The sequence below is a fragment of the Palaemon carinicauda genome, chromosome 7 (assembly GCF_036898095.1).
Source record: "Palaemon carinicauda isolate YSFRI2023 chromosome 7, ASM3689809v2, whole genome shotgun sequence".
Lineage (NCBI taxonomy): Eukaryota > Metazoa > Arthropoda > Malacostraca > Decapoda > Palaemonidae > Palaemon > Palaemon carinicauda.
In genome coordinates this window covers 82,695,481-82,712,322 of record NC_090731.1, presented here as the reverse complement: position 1 = coordinate 82,712,322, position 16,842 = coordinate 82,695,481, and positions in this window count along the sequence as shown.

The window sequence follows — 16,842 nt, the reverse complement described above, 5'->3', positions numbered from 1 at the left end:
CTCAGAAACCTGTTTGGGAATGTAAGGTTTCTGTCGAATGTGCCACACAAGTACATACCTTTTGTCTCGAGTGCCAAGACAAGTGGAAGACTCGTGAAGAAATTATCTATTGTCACTGTGCAGCCCCTTCGATGAAAAGGGGCCACAAGGTTCATCGTGAACATTTCTCCAAGAAACGTTCCTCTCGGCACCTTGTCTGCGTCCTTCCCAAGATATGGTATGGCATTACACATGTAGTGCGTGTCTGCACCACTTGCCAATAACAGCGTATGCCCTACCTAGAGGAAAAAACTAAAATTAGTTACCAATAAAATCAAATGGTATAAAATATATATATATATATATATATATAAACATATATATATATATATATATATATTTATATATATATATATATATGTATATATATATATATATATATATTATATTATATTATATTATATTATATTATATATACATATATATATATATATATATATTATATTATATTATATATATATATATATATGTATATATATATATATATATATATGTATATATATATATTGTGACGGCTTTATGGCCAAGGTTCAGAGAATAATAAGTTCCATAGGTCACATAAATAAGTAATGAAAGGTTTAATTTCAAAACTGAACAAAATTTAACACTTTAATAATGAAATAGTTCACATAATTACGTTAATCCCTTTCTTACCGAAATAAACCAGAAAACACTCGAACAATCCTGCACCGCACAAATAACAAAATCAATAATCTTAATATACTAAATTTTAAATATAAATCACATTACCAATTTCACCAAGGTTCACTCAAAACTTATATAAAGAACATTAATACATTACAAAAACTAAAAAATAAGAAGACAGCTACTCCAATAGGACACTTATCACAGTAGAGGACCAGGTGAGACTAACTATGCATGAAATAAGTGGTCCGAAGAAAACTTAAAAGGCGGGAAAACAGAAAGCACCCTGAAAACGGGATAACTAAAGATACAGCCAAGGATCTTAAAAATAGGTACAGGAATGAACTGTACATTTCCACAACAAATGAAAATTAGAACTATATTCAAAATTAAGATGTATTTTTATTTTTTTACACCATTGTCCAGGGGTTTTACGAGGGCAATTGTCCCGGGGGCAGTTTTCCTACGGGGGCAGTTGTCCTACGGGGGCAGTTGTCCCGGGGGCAGTTGTCAGGGGGTAGTTGTCAGGGGGTAGTTGTCCCGGTGGTAGTTATCCGGATACCGATAAAAGCCCTTTAAGAGGTCTATTTTCGTAACAAACTTTGCTTGTCCTACTGAATCTATTAAATCATCAATGAGTGGCAAAGGGTAGGAATCTTTAATGGTGACATTATTAATCTTTCTATAGTCTGTACAAAATCTGTAGCTACCATCCTCTTTTGGAACTAGGATGCAAGGTGAAGCCCATGGCGATTTACTCGGTCTTGCTAGACCATGTCAGAGAAGATATTCGACTTCCTCCTTCATTTTGCTCTTCTTCTCAGGACCCACACGATAGGACTGCTGACGAATGGGTGCTGTACCAGGAACCAGCTCGATGTCATGTAGCAGCAAATCACTTTTCCTGGGAAAATCATTAAAGAGATTTGAATGGCTAGAGATTACATTCTTTAAGTCTTGCGACTGCCAAGGAGAGAGGTGGTTCAGGAATAGATCCAGGTTATTTAGAACCTCAGTATTGGTTTGTGGCATGGAGGAAGCAATAGGGTCTTCCAATGAATTGTCCTCTCCTGGTGTCTCTACCTTAAAATTAAGATTAACAACCGTCTCACTGGGACCATTTCCAGTTTCCCTAGAGTGATAAGCCTTGAGTAAATTAACATGAATGATCTGAGTGAGTTTTCTACGATCTGGAGTTCTGATAATGTAGGTATTATTGTTAACATTTTTTATGATGGTATAGGGCCCACAAAACTTAGCTTTAAGAGGGGAACCAGGGACAGGAAGGTAGGCTAACACAAGGTCATTAGGTTTAAATTTTCTGACTTTACAGGCTTTGTCATAGTTTCTCTTCATTAAGATCTGTTGACCCCTTAATTTCTCCCCAGCAATTTTCCTAACCTGCATAAATGTGCTTTTAAGTTTATTCATATATTGTTGAATGGTTTGGCTAGACTCAGAAGGGGTGTTCAACCATTCCTCTTTAATTACTGAAAGAGGTCCTCTAACTGACCTCCCAAACAACATCTCATAGGGTGAAAAACCAAGGGACTCATGGGGAACTTCCCTGATAGCAAACAGAAGAAAATCAATGCCCTCATCCTACTCAAGTTGACTTTCAACACAAAATTTCCTAAGCATACTCTTGAAAGTTTGGTGCCAACACTCGAGGGCACCCTGAGACTCTGGGTGATAGGCAGCAGACAAAGTTTGTTTAATATTTAGTTCTTTAAGTACCTGGGCAAAAAGGTCACTGGTGAAATTCGAACCTCTATCACTTTGTATTTCCTTTGGGATACCGAAATTCGTGAAAACTTTCAGTAAAGAATTAGCAATGTTCTTAGCAGAAATGTTACGAAGAGGGATGGCAATAGGATATCGTGTCGTAGGACATATTAAAGTGAGCAAGTATTGATTACCTTTCTTGGTTTTTGGTAAAGGACCAACGTTATCTATAATTATCTTACTAAAAGGTTCATCAGGGACCAAGATCGGTTGTAAAGGTGCCTTGGGTATTACCTGGTTAAGTTTTCCTGATATATGACATACATGGCAAGTGCGAACAAATTCTGCTACATCCTTTTTCATATTAGGCCAAAAGAAACAATTCAAAATCTTACAATAGGTCTTATGAATTCCTAAATGTCCTCCATAGGCATCATGAGCTATTTCCATTACAGAATTCCTAACAGAAAGAGGCAGCACAATTTGTTGCTTTTCGCTCCATGTGTCTTCACTAGATCTCTTTGGGGAACGGTAAAACCTCATCAACAAATCAGATTCAAAGTAAAAACATGGGATTTGCTAATCTCACTTCTAAAAACCGCTTGGTCATGAAGCTTACTTAAAGTGTTATCGTGCTTCTGAGCTTTAATAAGGTTATCTCTACTCATAACATTTCGTGCTTCAAAATTTACAGAAGTGACTTTAGATTCATCCGTACTAGATTTCTGGCTACGAGTGACAACACACGAAGGATATACAGAGCAATCGGGATCAGGTTCAATGTTTTCACCTACAGGTTTTTCCATTACAATGACGTTGGGAACTACCAAACATCCTGCAAGGTCATTAGCCAATAATAAAGTTACACCTTTTACTGGAAATTCAATATCTCTTATGCCTACCAGCACATTACCCTTCTTTATAGGACAATCAAGATGAACATTAGCAAGGGGAACTTTAGATATTTGTGAAAGGTCTTTCACGAGAACATGTTCATTAGTTACGTTAGCTTCAATATTAGGGAGAGCATTTCTCAATAGTAAACTTTGCGAAGCACCTGTGTCACGAAGTATCCTGACTTTATATTTATCCCCATCAGAGTTCAAAGCTACAGTTCCATCAAAAGTAAAATCATCAAATAGATTTACAGGCTTTTCAGAATGGATATGGGAGACAGGCTTAATCTGACCAACCGCTTTACCTTTAAAGTTAAGAAAAGGGTTAAATGGGTTCCGAAAAGGCAAGGAAGTCTTACATTTAGGATCTGGGCAGTTTTTAATTGTGTGACCGTCTTTCTTACAATAACTACAACGAACATTAGACGCTTTTGCCATATCAGTCAGAGTTTCAGAGTTTTTAGCTGGAAATGGTTTTACATTCTGGTCGGTTCTCTTACTGTTGCCAAATTTATGTATTAAAGAGTAAGTGTCTGCTAGAGAAGCTGCCTTTAACAAGTCATTTTCTTCCCTATCCTCTAAATACATCATAATGTTCAAAGGAAGCTTTCGTTTAAACTCTTCAAGTACAATCAAATTCTCTAATTCAGCAAAAGTATTTACTGCAGCAGATTTTACCCATTTCCTAAACTCCCTTAATTTCTCTGAAGCGAATTCTACATAGGTTTGAGTTGTGAACTTAGTTTTGTTACGAAAGGTCTGACGATATCCCTCGACAGAGATTGAAAACGCATCCAAGATTGCTTGTTTAACATTCTGGTAATCTGTAGTATTTTCGAGATGTCTACAAACTTTCGCAGCTTTCCCAGTTAATTTCGGCCTTAATAGCCAAACCCACTGATTGCGTGGCCAATCCAAATGCAAGGCAGTCTCTTCCAAAGTCTTAAAATAATCTTCAGGGTCATAATCTGTGAATGTGGGAACCAACTTAATGTTTTTTGTTAAATCAAAGGGTTTCTCCTGAGCCTCCAAAACCGAAATTTCATGTTCCTTATTCTCTCTAGAAAGCTTTGCTTTTTCCTGTTCAAATTTAAGTGCTAATGAAGATTCATAGTCCATTTTTTCTTTCTCTCTTTCTAAAGCTAACTGAAGTTTAGCTTTCTCTATCTCGAATTCTAATTTAAGTTTCGATATTTGTCTCTCTGACTCTAACCTTTTCTCTTCGGCTTGTTTCTCCAACAATGCAAATTGTCTCTCTGATTCTAACATTTGAGCTTCCGCTAATCTCTCAGGTTCTAACCTTTTCTCTTCGGCTTGTTTCTCCAACAATGCAAATTGTCTCTCAGATTCTAACCTTTGAGCTTCCACTAATCTCTCTGATTCTAATTTCTGTGCCACAAGTTTCTCGTGTTCAAGGGAAATGCGCACATATTCTAACTGCTGCTCGTGGGCTAGTACTGCTGGTTCAAGAGTTATATACTGTCTAGCTTCATTGCCTAGTTTACCCACACGCATATAATGCTCAAGAATCAAGTTGCGAATTTCATTCTTCCGCATACTACTCCTAGTTGCAATTGACAAATGACTAGCTAACTCGAGAAGCTCTAGTTTCTTAGCATTTGGGATACTAGCTAACTCAACAGAGGGATCCGCAGCAAACTTCTGAACGTTAAATTGAGCTATGGTTAAAGTTTAAAGAAAACTTCCTTTAGTAAACAATTGAATTCCTGTTTTACAATTATAATAGACTAACACGTTCCTGCTGCCATTCAAGTAATTGCATTACAAACCACAATACAAAATTATCATGTTAGCGATTTTATAGTTTCCCGACAAAATTAAACAACAAACATTACAAGTAATAAGACTATTTTAGGGTTTTTAGGGAAAAGGGACAGTCCCGATTCGAAAGCAAAAGGTAATATAGAACACGAGGGAGTGAAAACAAGTTTTACATTCCCGATTCAAGCTGATATGGAGGAACTAAGGATATAACCCGTTGGTCCTAAACAAGCGTTATTTACTCCAAACAACTTGAATGACAACTTACAAACTTGAACGTCGGCGCAGAGAAAAAATAAAGTAAATAAAGGTTTAAACGACTCCTCACCTATCGTCTAAACTACGCGACCTGGTATCGTCCAACCCAGGGGAAATGACTGCACAAGTTGTAGTTGTAATTACATAAGGACAAAATATGGATAAGAGCTTCCGGATAGCTCTCGTGAGTCTCGAGGAGTCGTCGACTCGGTGAGGGCGAAAATGAAAAAATATACTACTGCATTGTCATTACCCAAAAGAGCAAACCATCCATAAACATTAATACAAAAATGGTTTCACAGCGCGCACATATAAATCATTAACCCTAATAACAGGTATTCAGAATGCTTACAATAAATCTTGAGTGAAACTAAAAATATTGAACTATTAGCGGCGACAATTGTCTAACTGAATGAATCCTCAGTACGGTAAAAGAGATATCTCCCGGACAGGCCCCCAATTTATGTGACGGCTTTATGGCCAAGGTTCAGAGAATAATAAGTTCCATAGGTCACATAAAATAAGTAATGAAAGGTTTAATTTCAAAACTGAACAAAATCTAACACTTTGATAATGAAATAGTTCACATAATTACATTAATCCCTTTCTTACCGAAATAAACCAGAAAACACTCGAACAATCCTGCACCGCACAAATAACAAAATCAATAACCTTAATATACTAAATTTTAAATATAAATCACATTACCAATTTCACAAAGGTTCACTCAAAACTTATATAAAGAACATTAATACATTACAAAAACTGAAGAATAAGAAGACAGCTACTCCAATAGGACACTTATCACAGTAGAGGACCAGGTGAGACTAACTATGCATGAAATAAGTGGTCCGAAGAAAACTTAAAAGGCGGGAAAACAGAAAGCACCCTGAAAACGGGATAACTAAAGATACAGCCAAGGATCTTAAAAATAGGTACAGGAATGAACTGTACATTTCCACCAAAACAACAAATGAAATTAGAACTATATATCAAAATTAAGATGCCAATCTGGCAGATGGGTGACATATATATATATATATATATATATATATATATATATATATATATATATATATATATATATATATATATATATATATATATTTTATACTATTCGATTTTATATATATAATATTATACTCAATCTTTGCATCTCTTCATGAGAGAGAGAGAGAGAGAGAGAGAGAGAGAGAGAGAGAGAGAGAGAGAGAGAGAGAGATCTTTGCATCTTCATGAGAGAGAGAGAGAGAGAGAGAGAGAGAGAGAGAGAGAGAGAGAGAGAGAGAGAGAGAGAGAGAGAGGAGAACATATATATATCACAAATGAATAAAAGAAAATAAAAATATTTACGTGGTAGGTTTGTTGGGAATGTATATTTTGATGGGGAACCATCCTTTGAAAGCCACGAGCTGCTCATCTACAGTTAGATGTGGCGTGGGGCTATACAAGCGACGACAATTTGCCACATCATGCTCCCACACATTCCTGATTTGGGGCGAGGCGATCTTCTCTCACCCTCTCGGCTCTAGTGGTGTTGTCGTCGAGCTGCAGCGCACGAATCAGCAAGGCAAATCTCCGCTCGCTCATTGTACATCGATACAAAGGATTCCCTCCCATGAAGTCCCACATGTCCTTCGTGGTAGTGTGGTTGTCATTTCTCACTGCCGACATTACCAAATCCCAATGAACCCCTTTAGCTCCTTCAAGTCAATATCCTTCAGGGCAACATCACCCTTTTGATGATATTTACTTCTGAGAAGAGCAAGGCGAACATTGGAATGCACGACAATTTCCTCAAGGATTTCGTCGTCCAGGAACAAAGAGAAAATGTTAACCATGCGTCTAGTACTAGAGACAGAGGACGTCGGACCTCCGGGATCAATGTGGGGGGTGAACATGTGGGGAAGAGCTGGGTTTGGGTCTTTGATCCAGATTGTACCATCACAACCTTGAACCTCGACTTCCACTAAGCAATGTATTGGCGCTCCCCTGGCTGGCTGAAGTTCACCCCTCCTCCTCTTCCTACTCCTCTCCTCCACTAGGGTGAGGCACGTGAGGTCGATGGGAATAAAGGTGATGTTGTTATAATCACTGACATACTACCCCCCTCACCATACACCGACGCACTAGCCCCCTCATCATCCTCCCCACCCTTCGTGTTTACAAAGGGAACTATCTTCACATCGACACTTGAGTCACCCTCCCCCACCACACTTTCTTCTAACTCAGCTACGTCAAACTCATCGATGTCTGAGATGTTAGCGACTTCCAAATCATCGTCAACATCACTCTCTAGCTCAAGGAGAAGAGAGTTGATCTGATCAGAGGCAAGAGTTTGCTGACGTTTTGCCATGATATCGATGAAAACTGAAAAATGCAAAAAAAAAAAAAAAAAAGAAAGGGAAAATTAGCATTAACAGAAAAATTCGCTACATGGCAACTTAGCCCACACCTAGGTCACGCATAGAGGTAAACAACTCGACTCTCCTAATCTACTGTAAATAGTTCGGCCAATCGCCACCGTACGGCGCCACCAAACCATTCTTTCCTTTGTAGCTTTGGTGGCCAGTATTTTCCCTGTGTTATCTCGCTATTTTCGAAGCTTTTTCATCGCTGTTATGGATTCCCCTGCTTCATCAGCTTCTGGAAAGTTAAGTAATATCTTTTAATTGTGTAAATGTAAGCTCACGCCAGTTTTGCTTTTCGATTGATATCGTAATTAACGTAACAAGAGCTGCTGCCAGCCAGATGGCGTCATGACGCGATCGTTCTTTTGTTCATTTAGTTAGCAAGAACGATATTCCCGGCATCTTTGCTTTAATAACTTTAGCTATTTAGTATTTTAGCTAGGGATTTTTATATCATGTCAGTGTTGTCGTGAATTTGGCTATTAATTCGAGCCTCATGAGTGCTAGGCTTCTAGCCTAGGCACTTTCACACCTCATGCATGGTATAACCTTCTTGGTAAAGTTTTATTGAAGCTCAGGCAATTTTTTATACAATTAAGATATTACTGTTTATTTTCCTCTTCCATACTAGTATACTAGAGTTACGTAGAACGTTTCTCTATGCTCTTTAGCTTAATAGCTAAAGTGCTTTAGTATACTTTATATGTCCCCATTACTCTTGTATTGTCTTTTGGGGGGAGATAGATATCTCATATACCCCTTTAAGTCAATACTATCTCTATGAGATCTAAGAGTAATTCCCTTTCCCTCTGATTAGACTAGGCTATCCTCAGTTAATTTACTGTAACCTTTGGTTGGGTAAATTTTCTGGGGCGCTTCGTTTCTCTCTCCTTTTCTCTGAGCTGGCAACTGAGTAGCTTGTCAGCAGTGAGTTTGGAGTTGGGGACGGGACATCATAGTAAGTCTGTGTTAGGCATCTGGCTACCTGGTTTTATACCGGCAACTGAGTAGCTTTTCGGTATTCCAGTAGGGCTAGTTGCTGTTCAGGAGGCTAGCCTCCCTAGATCTTGTAAGGGTTATTGTTTTACAATTTCCTCTTATGGGTCTAGCAGACAGTCCTGTATTAGGGGTTCTTAACTGGAAGATAGGTTTCTTCCCTGTTTTGATCCCTGGTACGAGATTCTGTTCTCTTTGAGTTCGTTTTGGACGTTCTCTCATTGCCTAACCCAACCTGGGGAATTGACTTCCCCTATTTGAGGTTACTATGAGGACAGAATCCTTCAGGTTAGGTAATGCCTTAGGGTATTACTTTACTTACGGACTATTCACCCCTTTCCCGCTATCTCTTTCGTGTTGAATGAACCAACACCCTTCTGGCCGTGGTTCTACATAGGCTCCTGTGGACGTCTGTAGACCTGGAATGAGTTTTTCTGTCTGCTGCTAGTAAGTCGCTGACAGATAACCTCATATCTTTAAGTGTACCTTAGAGTCCTCCCTTGGACTGCCTTCCATATGCCTTAAGATGGGATATGGTAGAGTGGAAGCCCGAATATATTTCCCTCTTCCACTGGCACACTCTTTCGGGATGTAGACGACATAGCTGATTCTTTGCCGTCTTCTATCCTTATCTTTCTCTTTTACTGTCAATCAAGGGCTACTGCCGGCAATTTTGGATGGTTAGGCTACAGTTCACTATCATCCCTTACCTTGGTCACCGTTGATCGATGGCCGTTGGTAGGGTTTTTCTAGGCCCGTCTACCGGCAACTGAGTAGCTTGTCGGCAGCTGGCCTATGCCTTCCATCCATGAATTTTATTTTTATAGCCGGCAGTTGCTGGCATATGCTGGCTAGCCCAACATGCCGACAGTGTCGGCGGGGCCGGCAATGCTGGCGGCATACTGCCGCCGGCAACTGCTGTATCCAAAAAAATATAGTAATTTTTCCAACCTGCAAGTGTTTCTTGAGCAGCCATTTGTGAGACCATCACATAGAGAGTTGATTCTCTTTTATATTAATGGTTATGTCCATTAAAATTATCCACTATATTGAACATTATAAGAGGATGTGTCAAGAAGACACTATATATCTTGGATATTCCCTCTGTTATCTAATTCTTTATGAATATCCTAGTTCAATATGGGAGGTCATAGCAAATGGCTGAACGGGAAACAGGTGGGTGTCTTTCCTACTCTATAGCTTACCCTATCCAAGCTAAATATAATAAATTATGTTATGTTGAAATCTGAAGATTTCACAGAAAACTCATTTGCTTTTTTTTCTTTACAGGAGGAGCATCCCGAGTGCGGGAACAACTTTTGTAGGGTCCGCAGCTAGGACTTCTACGGACATGGTGTGTGTAGGTCTCACGCTCGCTGTTCTGTCACCAAAGGGGCCCTCAAGTACTGGGGCCCAGAGGTATGTACTGTGTGTGACAAGTTGGTAAAGGAGGCTTTTGATGATCAAAAGTCTGCTGAGTCTAGGGATGCAGCTAGGGCTACGCTGCGTAAATGGGTAAGAGGTTTTCAGAAGAACACTTCGGGCCCATACCTTCCTAATGTTAGGATGAGGGACTGTCTCTTCCCCGGAGCTCGTGATGATTCCATCATTCCCCAGACTAAGCCTTCAATCCCCATGGTGCAGATTCCGCTTCGGAAGCCTGGAGAACCTGACGTTGCGGATACTTTGGAAAGTATCCAACTGGATGACAATATGTCTGTCGTTTCCGAGGAGACCGAGAAAAATCTCCTCGTGGAAGAGTTAGAACAGGAGGCAGTGGTTCCTCCTACTAGTGAGGCTGAGAACGCTGAAGCGGTGTCGGTTTCTTCAGCGGCTGCGGCTGAACCAGCACCCTCAACCTCTTCGCAACCGCCTCATTTGGAGGCAATTACGACCACTCTGCAATCTCTGATGTCTATGATATATGACTTACAGAAGAAGTCTACCGAGAAAGAGACTTCTTTCCGGTCAGAAATTGAGCAGCTAGTTTCCTCGCGTTTAGCCCCTGAAGAAGCTAAATGTTAAGGACCTTCCTGTGTTCTCCGACGTTAACCCGTGGAGGTATGCAGAGCACATACCTATGTCAGCAGGCAAGATTTTCCTCTCGGAGAAACTGGGTACCGTACCAGTAGAAGAAGTCGAGTTCTGGCCCAGCAGAGCGGACTACCCGGATTGTTATGTCCGGCTCAGAACTGAACCGGCATCAAAAGAAGAGACGGAGCCCAAGGAAGTAATTGTCCTTGAGCTCGCTAAGGCACAAGCTATGCTTACAGCGAAATTAAAAGAGAGGGCATTCACTAGCTCAAAGGTGCCGGCCTTAAGCAAGAAACATCCGTCGTTTATTGCTGACCCTCAACGTGCTTTTCCCTTTATGGATAAAGGGTTTAAAGCAGCCGTGAAGGCCGTAAGGGCAGGAAAACCCTGTCCAAAGCTAGAAGAAAGCAAGCCTTTCTCCCTTGCTTTCCCTTCAGATGACAAAGACTGGAAGGACGTTCATGTTACCTTCTCAGTCGGGAAGCTGGAGGCCGATATCACTGGACGTCAGTTCAACGAGGACCTCCCAAAGCTGTCAGAGTTTCTCCTGAAGAGAGAACACGAGACGAAGGAACGCTTGGCGGCGTCCATGTCACTACAAACAGGGCTAGAAACGATGGCTAGCATTCCTGATACCCAAGATATGTATATGGTCTTTGCCAAGGCTCACTTGGCTACAGTAACTAAGGACCTATACAACTTTATCAGAGCCAGGACGGCTTGTAGGGAGTTCGTGTTTGCTTCTGCTTCCGTAAAACACGAACCTAGGAAGCTGATAGCTTCTAATATCTGGGGAAAAGACCTCTTTCCTCGTGATGTGGTCAAGGAGGTCGTAGATAAGGCTGCTTCAGAGAATAGGAATCTCCTCTCCAAATGGGGCTTATCCTTCAAGAGAAAATCTTCCGCTGATGGGGGTCCCCAGCCGAAGAACAAGTCAAAGCGGCCTCGCTTGCCCTCTCGGCCAAGACAGCAACAGCTTCCCGTGGCCATGGTGTCCCAGACGGTGGCACAACCCACCACTACCTTTCAACTGGTGCCCCAAATACTGGCGACTCAGTCACCAGTCTTCACCCCAGCTTACGAAAGGCAGTCGGCTTCTTCTAAGCCGAAGTTTCGAGGCTCCTTTCGGGGCTCCTCTAGACGCACCTTCAGAGGAAGAGGCAACAAAGGTGGTCGTGGCCAAGGAGGAAAGTCCTCCAACCAGCACTCAAAATGAGATGCTGCCAGTAGGAGGGAGACTTCTACACTTTCAGGATCGGTGGACCTTCGATCCTTGGGCCCACAGCCTGATCAAGATGGGACTGGGGTGGGGTTGGAACTCAACTCCACCAAGCTTTCCTCAATTCTTCCAACCATCAACCCCAGTTCTGGAAGAATACGTTCAAGAACTACTGGACAAGAGAGTCATAAGGAAAGCAAAGTCCATCAAATTCCAAGGAAGGCTATTCTGTGTTCCAAAGAAGGATTCGGAAAAGCTCAGACTCATTCTGGATTTATCACCACTCAACAAGTTCATTGTGAACCTCAAGTTCAGAATGCTGACGCTTCAGCACATAAGGATCCTTCTGCCCAAAAGGGCATAAACAGTCTCCATAGACATGACGGACGTGTACTGGCATGTACCAATGAACCATCAGGTTTCCCCCTACCTAGGGTTCAAGCTCCAGAAAAGAAAATACGTTTTCAGAGCCATGCCCTCCGGTCTGAACATTGCACCGAGAATATTCACAAAGCTTGCGAACGCAGTTGTTCGACAACTACGCCTCAAAGGTGTTCAGGTGATGGCCTACCTGGACGACTGGCTGGTGTGGGCAGCATCCAAAGAAGAATGCATGCAAGCCTCCAGAAAAGTTATCCAATTGCTAGAGTACCTAGGATTCAAGATAAACCTGAAGAAGTCTCGGCTGTCTCCGGCTCAAAAGTTCCAGTGGCTGGGAATTCACTGGGACTTACAGTCACATTGCCTCTCCTTGCCAAAAGCAAAGAGAAAGGAGATAGCAGGGGCCGTCAAAAGTCTACTTCAATCACAAAGGATTTCAAGAAGACAACAGGAGAGAGTGTTGGGGTTTCTCCAGTTTGCCTCATTGACGGACCCACTTTTGAGAGCACAATTAAAAGATGCATCAGGGATCTAGAGAAAATACGCTTACAGCGATCGAAGAGATCAACTAAGACCATTACCAAATCGTCTGCAATCGATTCTCAAGCCATGGTCAGAAGCGAAGAACTTAAGAAGAAAAGTATCCTTGCAACCACCTCCTCCTGCAGTCACCGTCCACACGGATGCTTCAAAGGAAGGATGGGGGGGGGGGTCATTCTCATCTTCGGAAAGTACAAGGAACTTGGTCTCCCCTCTTCAAAACCTTCCGCATCAACTATCTGGAAGCCATGGCAGTGTTTCTTTCCCTGAAGAAACTGAAACTTCGCCGCTCAATCCACGTTCGTCTGGTCCTAGACAGCGAAGTGGTTATGAGATGCATAAATCGACAAGGTTCGAGATCGCCTCAGTTGAATCAGGTGATAATAGCCATCTTTCATCTGTCCAAGAAGATGAAATGGTACTTATCAGCAGTCCACCTTCAAGGATTCTGCAATGTGACGGCGGACGCTCTATCCAGGTTCAACCCGATAGAATCCGAATGGTCCCTAGACGCAGGATTATTCTCCTTCATATTGAGCAAAGTCCCAGGATTGCAGGTAGATCTCTTCGCAACGAGCGACAACAAGAAGTTAGCCCGGTATGTAGCCCCGTACGAGGATCCTCTAGCGGAAGCGACGGACGCGATGTCCCTAGATTGGAACAGATGGTCCAGGATTTACCTGTTCCCACCAACCAACCTACTGTTGAAAGCCCTCGACAAACTGAGATCCTTTCGGGGGAGGGCAGCGGTAGTGGCCCACAAGTGGCCAGGCAGTGTCTGGTTTCCATTGATAACAGAACTACGCCTGAAGCTGATCCCATTGCCGGAACCAGTTCTGACTCAGCTAGTACAGAATTCGACTGTCTACGCTTCATCAGAGAAAACACAGAACCTTCATCTCATGATTTTCTCGCCTTAGCGGTCAGGAAAAGGTTTGGGATTTCTGAAGACAGTATTAATTTCTTAGAAGAATACAAGTCAAAGTCAACAAGAAGACAATACGAATCTTCCTGGAAGAAATGGGTGGCCTTTGTTAAGGCGAAGAAACCTCAAGAGATTTCTACGGATTTCTGCTTGTCCTTTTTCACGACGTGTAAATCTGCCTTAGCTAGACCGATTCTATATGCCTTCCAAGTGGATTTTTCCAGCGAAATCTTCAACAAAATTCCGAAAGCCTGCGCAAAACTTCGGCCTGCAACCCCTCCAAAGCCTATTTCATGGTCTTTGGATAAGGTCCTTCATCTGGCCTCGACCTTGAACAATGAAGATTGCTTGCTGAAAGGCTTGACTCAGAAAGTGATATTTTTATTTGCACTAGCCTCAGGAGCCAGAGTTAGTGAAATTGTGGCTCTCTCGAGGGCCACAATTCAGTTTACACCAAATGGAGAACTGAATCTCTTTCTGGATCTGACGTTTCTCGCCAAGAATGAGCTACCCACTAAGAGATGGGGTCCCTGGAGAATCTGCCCACTGAAGGAAGAAGCATCCCTCTGCCCAGTGGAATGCCTAAAGGTCTATCTTCGTAGAACTTCAGACTTTAAGGGAGGTCAGTTTTTTAGGGGGGAAACTTCTGGTTCGACGTTATCTTTGAAACAGATTAGGGCAAAAATCACTTACTTTATTCGCAGAGCGGATCCTGATAGTACACCCGCAGGTCATGATCCGAGAAAGGTTGCCTCGTCTCTAAACTTCTTTCAGACTATGTTGTTTGATAACCTGCGTGCTTATACTGGTTGGAAGTCTTCCAGAATATTTTTTAGGCACTATGCAAAGCAATTACAAGAAATCAAATTTCATGTGGTGGCTGCAGGCAGTGTAATAAAGCCTGTAGTTTGATTACTGCGAAGGACAGTGCACTAATTGGGCCTGTTAGTGAAGGGTGTGCATGATAGACTTAGGTATATCATGATATTTTAGTGTTGATATGAACATTATAAACTGTCTTCCATAGTTAAGTGATCTTAAGCATAATATTTTGACATGAGTGCCAGCATGTTTATGCATAATGTCTTTTAGTAATAACGTATATATTGAAATTTCCTAATTTCATGGAGTGGCAACGTTTCTCTTTCAGATGAAACTTATTTATTTTGTTATTACTGTTATGCTTATGTCTATGTCTAGCATAAATATATTATTTAATCATAACTTCTGTCTTTCTTGTAAATAAACTATAGAAGGAATCTTTGCGTCTCTCTCGCCTTAAGATTATCAGATTATATTCAGAGTATCCTTGATCCTCCTATGGACCTTGTGGGACAAAGTCTCCCTTACCATGCAAACAGGTAAGTTTGGTTGTGCTATGTTTGTTTACTGTATTATGTTTCCTACGTGAACATAAACTCGTCTGCCTGATCCAGACCTGGGAGGTACAGTACTCTATTCAGAACTTTAATACAAACTACGCTTTACGTATATACGACACGATATACTTTCTGCTTGCTTATTGTTCCTTGAACTCACAATCTCGGGTTTTTTCCTAGAATCTATACAGACTTTTCCCTGTAGGGGGCAGGAAGAGCTGGCATATGGTATGCTCAGTTGGTTGATGTATTACGGTAACATCAAGTGTCTTTGGTCTTTATGACCGATTACGAAATAGTCAATTCGAGATAACGGCACTATTAAATCCACAGATACATTAATGCTCTGGTAAACTTCCATCAGCACGACATGGCCTAAGCCCAAAAAACGGATTTTGAGCGAAGCGAAAAATCTATTTTTGGGTGAAAGAGCCATGTCGTCCTGATGGACCCACCCTCCTTTGGTAAAAGGATGTTCATCCCTTCCTTTTGGTACTGTATCTGTAATACTTACAAAGCTACGGAGAATGGTTTGGTGGTGCCTTACGGTGGCGATTGGCTGAACTATTTACAGTACATAGGGAGAGTCGAGTTGTTTACCTCTTTAACGACTCTCCTATTTTTCTTGCCACTTTCCCTCTCGAAGTGAAAGGCTATTCGGGGTGTAAATAGCTATGAGATGTGTCAAGATACGTCCTTACGCGATATCCCTTGGAGAAATTTAAGGGATACTCGCTCCAGGAGTTAGAATTCTGGGTACCTTCAGTAAATTCTCTGGGATATATCACTGTAGTCACATATAACTTAGGAAGCTACTAATGAAGGAACTTCCATCAGGACGACATGGCTCTTTCACCCAAAAATAGATTTTTCGCTTCGCTCAAAATCCGTTTTTTCATACACACCTAAACACTACTGCACATTCGATAAATATAATAAAACTTTGATATATCACAACTTAGCTGTCCATCACGCCTAAAGAAGCAAGATAATGAGCAAAGGGATCATCATTTATGATTAAATTATGATGGATAACTTTGTTTTGGCTTATTAATATCCAAAAAAGGAACATAAAATTATTAATAACCATGATTTATCAACATGGTCTTTGTAAAAATACAAAGGAAAACATTGAATGCCCATATCTCAAAACTATACTTATTGACTTTCAAATTCTATCTTCTCCCTTAGTTTTAAAGATATAGCATTGGAATGTTGTATATAATGTAGAAAGCCACTATAAAACAATAAAATATAGCCTTTTTTTCCAATTTTTGTTTCATATTTCTTTTCTTTTTTTACCATAATGAAAAAATTCATATCTAGCAAAAAAATTACTTTTAGAAAAAACTCTATTTCATTTGAGGTCTATATCACGTCTATAAAGGGTATTAATATGAGGTCTTAATATTCAGTATCAAGTGAGGAGATACGATTTGAAAAAAAAAACTAATTTTCAAGATAAAACACCCTGGTGTCACAAAACTGAAGGTCAGAGGCAAAAATTCTACCTAATTTCGAGATGTCCTAAGTTACCTTATTAAGTGGCATAAATATAAATGTCCTGTCCTTAAAATTAGCATTAGCCAGCCGGCCCCCTTAAGGCCTATCT